Here is a 5,406-nt window from a genome sequence, read left to right as displayed (position 1 = left end):
ACAGAACGTCCCCTACAGGGTGACGAAGGTAGTCTTTTCCATATCCTCAGGCAACATTTTTATCTGATTGTAACCAGAGAACCCGTCTATGAAGGAAAATAGAGCAAAATTAGCCGTATTATCCACGAGGATATCGATGAGCGGCAGAGGGAAATTGTCCTTAGGACTGGCTCGATTCAGGTCCCGATAATCTATGCACATTCGTACCTTCCCATCCTTCTTAGGGACTGGTACAATGTTGGCAACCCATTCCGGGTACCGAGCGACAGCCAAAAAACCAGCGTCAAATTGTTTCTATACCTCTTCTTTTATTTTCAAGGACGTCTCGGGCTTCATCCTCCTCAACTTTTGTTTTACCGGGGAACACTCAGGATTTAGAGGTAATCTATGTTGTACGATGTCAGAACTCAAACCGGGCATATCTTGGTATGACCAGGCAAAGATGTCTTGGTAGTTTTTTAGCAGGGCCATCAATTCTTCACGGATGGGTGCGGTCATACCCGTACCTATCTTTACTTCCTTTTTCCCATTGTCGGTTCCTAAGTCTACTAGTTTTGTCTCTTCTTGATGAGGCCCCATCTCTCGGTCCTCCTGAGCGACTATCCTCTCCAACTCTGGGGGAAGTCCCACATCTGTCTGACCCGCTTCTTGCTTGAAATTGATGGCTGAGTCCCAGGTATTAGTACCTTCGAGGGACTCGTCGTCGAATCTGGCATTTTAAGCGTAAAGAAAATAAACATGCAAATTAATGAGAATGGGTAGAGGCGCAGGAACAGATGAAGAAAGATCTTTATATTATAAATTCAGGTACAAAAGACATAATGCCTTAACAAAAGGAAACTCTAAAGCCTAGGCCCAACCGTAGAGTTTAAAAGCCACAAAGGGTTACATTATGCTTGTCGCGTAAACGTCCGGGCGCTCCTCCACTCGCCAATTTCCTAGTCGGAAACCAAGAGGACATGGTCGTACCAAATCCGACCTACTCAGGGAGTCATCCTCGCATATCGCGATGACTTGGCCTTTGTGTCTTAGACCCGTGCTCATAAAGCTCCTACTAATGTGGCAGGGCGGGGGCCCTTCGACTTGTCATCCCAACCGCGAACCTTGGCCTCTGCTCTTCCTTTCCGCGGTTTCCTCTGGTGCTTACCAGGATGGTTCTGCCGCCGTTGTTCTTGGCTAAACCAATTCCGGGCTTGTAGCCATACCCCAACATCACCCGGGCCATCATCATTGCCATATTGGATAGGCAAGGCTGCCCAGAGAGGGAATCTACGGAGGCAATGCTTACTACCTCAAAAGATTGGAAGGTCGTTTCCAATGACTCCTCCGCGGCTTCCACATATGGCATAGAGGACAAGCAACTTACCAAGACGTCTTCCTCCCCTGATACAATGACCAAATACCCCTCCACTACAAACTTCAGTTTTTGGTAGAGTGTAAAGGGAACGACTCCCACCGAGTGGATCCACGGGCATCCCAAAAGACAGTTGTAAGTCGGGTTAATATCCATCACTTGAGCGTAACCTAACAGGTATGGGGCCCTATCTATACAGGGAGGTCGATCTCTCCCCTCACCTCTCGACGGCTGCCGTCGAAGGCACGGACCACCATGGAACTTGGCCTTAGATGGGAAGCGTTAAACGACAATTTCTCCAGCGTTATCGATGAGTACCTTGGCCACGACGTCTTCCATGCATTTGACTAACACATACAAAGCCCTGTTATGCCCTCTCCCCTCAGCAGGGATTTCCTCTTCAGCGAAGGCGAGGTAGTTGTTGGTGATGATGTTATTGATGAGTCCCCCAAAGCCTTCTACGGAGATGTCTTGGGCTACATGAGCTTCGTTCAAGACCTTCCCTAGCAAAGCCCGATGAGGCTCAGAGCTCATGAGTAGTTCCAAAAGAGAAACTCTGGCCGGGGTTTTGTTGAGCTGCTCAATGACCTTGAACTCACTTTGTTGAATAATGCGGAGGAACTCGCCTGCCTCCTCTAGCAATACTTCTTTCTTGCCACAACCATCCTTTTTCTTAGAAAGACCTTTCATTGGAATATCCTCCTCCGGAGCGGGGATTACTTTGTCATTTTGTTCTTCCGCTATCTTCGCCTTCCCTTTAGCGTTTGCAGGCTGTGTCGGCAGGTCAGGGGGTGCGAACACGCGACCGCTGCAGGTCACGTCGCTCAGCCCCGTGATATTGGTTACCATGGTCGACAACGAGTTGATGTCGGTGGTTTCTTCCTTCCTTTTGCTTGGAGGCGCATACCTGCACGGAACTGCGTGGTTGTCTTGGTATGGAAACATAATAGGTCTAACTACCGAGGGGTATCGGGGCGTTTGGGGAGTTGCGTCTCTGGTGAAATATATCACCAAAGGCTTAGGCTTTCTAAGACCTTCCTCATCTGCGGACTGCATGCATATGTGCTGCTCTTCACCCCCTTCATCGTCGACTTCCAGTCAGCCTTGGTCTATCATCTGTTGCAACAGGTCCTTTACTGCTAAACATGCTTCCATGTTATGTAGCGCGCCGGGATGCATCAAACATGAATCTTCCTCGTGCCCACCATGGGGAATTATGCCCCATTTTTGTAGGGCCTTGTAGATAAACCTTCTGGGGGTCGTCACGTCCTTCAAAGGCTTGGACCTGCGCGGCCTACCCGACTCAACAGCATTAACCGCTCCCCCTCCATGATTGGCAAGTGGGTTTGTTTTTACGTTGGGCTGGTCCTCTTGAAACGTCATCCATCCGGCTTCTATCAAACTTTGGACCTTGTGTTTAAAGGCCAGGCACTATTCGGTGGAGTGGCCCGGGGTTTTCCCATGGTATGCGCAGGTTGCGTCAGGGTTATACCACTTTGGGAAAGGAGGCTGGTAGATCCTTCCAAGAGATATCACAGTCATCTGGCTGGCAACGAGGGATGGCAAGAGGTCTTCGTACGTCATTGGGATCGGGGTGAATGTTGGCCTCGGGGGAAAATTTCTTATCGCGTTGGAACCGGCGCCAAAGTGGGCATTGCCGGCCGGGCGAGTTGGGGTTGGAGCCGTAGCTTAGGGGGTCTCCCTCTGGATGGGTGCAGGCGCCCTAGCTTGTATGGGTGTTGAGTTCGAGGAGTCCCCGACGTGAGCTGAGAAGCTTGGGTGATGTTGTGCGTACTATAGGAGGCATGTTTTTCTTTTCTTAACTTTTTTAGTATTTTCCTTCTTTCTTCCTCTCTTATTTTCTCTATTTCATCTTGACTTATTTCTTCCACTCTTTTTTTTTCTTTTTATTTTCTCTCTTGTTTTTCTTTCCACAACTTAAGGGATCTCAACTCATCTAATATCTTATACAAGGGGTCCTTAGGAGTAGAACCCTCACCATTAACACTAGATGAAGAATGAAGACTCATGTTGGTTCCTAAGTTGTGGTTCTTTCTTGTTGGGGGTTTGAAAACAAAAGGTAAAAGAAACTATGGTTGAAACTAGCCAAAATAAAAACTAAAAGAGGTGTGAAAGATAAGGTAAAAACTAATTGGTAAAAGGCAAACTATCTAGGCAGTTTGACAAAGGAAGGTAAATGAAATAAGCTATGAAAGTAAGCAAGAAATTAAAGTGTAAGAAATGTAAACTAGGCAAATCCTAAGAGTGTTTGGATGACCTCATTTAAGGTTCCCAACAAAACACTCACTATCCTAAGGGAAAATTGTCTAAAATTATTACACACAAATGGAAGTAGGGTGACCTATTGGAGGCTCCCAACTAACTTCCAATGAAAGGCCTTTTTGTTACAAAATTTGAAAGCAAGGAAAATTGCCAATTACAAAATTACAAAAAAAAAAAGTCTTCAATTTTGGTGGCTATTCTCTCTGTGGTGTTTCACTCAATTTGGAGTGCTTCTTAGTCCAATAGCTCATAAGATGGTTGGCCCCTTGCTTCTTGGCTCAAATTCTTCGAGGGATCGCACCAATCCTCCTTTCCAATTCCCTATGTGGCAACTCACAAACAAGGAAACAAAGAGACAAGCAATAACAAAAGACCAAAAAAATTAAATGAAAGTTAAACCAATAGAGTTTTAACAAGACAAATTTTCAAGGATAATTCAACAATTAAAGTAATGAAAAGCACATAAAAGCAAGCTAGAACTCAAAGAGAAACCTAGAATAGCTCTAGAGTAGAGTAGAAAAACTAAAAAAAAAACTCAAGAAACCTCTAGTTTTGGCACTTGTTTTCACAATAATTTTCAATTGAAATTTCAGAACTAAGATTGGTATAAAATAGGCACCAATTATAGAAAAATTTTCGAGCCTAAACAATAAGCACACTTCCCTTTCACTTTTTTTTTCCTAGACACTGATTTTTCTTTCAACTTATATGATTTTTCTTATTTTTTACTTTTATCCAAATCGCTTGGTTCTTTTTTTATAATTTCCTTCCTGATGTCTAGAAAATGCAGTTAAAATTTCAGCTCAAAATTCGTAGTTACCAATTCTCAATAATTTATACAAGTTCATATGTTCAAGCTGCTAGCACTAGCGATTTCAACCTAGAAATCAAGAGTAGTGTTTATGTTGCTTAAGGCTTGGATAGTTATAATTTGTGTTTTCTTATGGTCAATTATCTTGAATAAAAAAATTCAAGAGAGCTTAAGACTTATTTTGATTCACAAATCCAGCCACAACTCAGCACCACAACTCAACTTCATCATAGGCATCATGTAGGAAACTTAGAAAACAAAAGAAAAGGTTCAACAATAAGATTAATTACCTCTAGGAATTGATTTAAAACATATTATGAACTAAATAACATGCATGAATTAGACTCAAAATTCAAAAGATAGGCTAAGAATGACAAGAATAGATGAACAAATGTATTTAGAATTCAATTAACAAAATAAAAATTCAACACAAACTTAGAACACAATGTGACAATTACTATGACTAAACATGACTCTAAGACAACATGGATTAAGTGATTTACACCTAGATTTTTGTGTTTTTTTTTCTAATCAATATTTTGGAAGAAAATTTATATCTAAAGGTTCAGCACAAGAATATTATGACTGAAAAATGATAGAACCTAAAATCAACACAAAAACATGATTCAGGAGTAGATCTATAAAATTTGAACCATAAAAATGCAAGAACAAGTGTAGATCTAAGATTTAATCGGTTTATTTTTTTGAATTTACTCTAAACAACACCAAACCACAAGACAATAAAGGATATACATGGAGAATAAGATGAATAACAAGGAATTAAAGTGAATTGATCGAACAAAAAGATAGAGGAAGCAAAAGAACATCACCTAGATGAAGATGCTCTTGATAGCACATGATGTAGCTCCATTGGAACTTGTAAGCCTTGGATCTTCTTCATCAATAAAGTCCTTTGCTTCTTGAGTTTTAATGGCAGCAGAATGGAGAAGAAGAAGAG

The sequence above is a fragment of the Glycine max genome, chromosome 12 (assembly GCF_000004515.6).
Source record: "Glycine max cultivar Williams 82 chromosome 12, Glycine_max_v4.0, whole genome shotgun sequence".
In the NCBI taxonomy this organism is placed as follows: domain Eukaryota; kingdom Viridiplantae; phylum Streptophyta; class Magnoliopsida; order Fabales; family Fabaceae; genus Glycine; species Glycine max.
Note: the sequence above shows the minus strand (reverse complement) of the source record.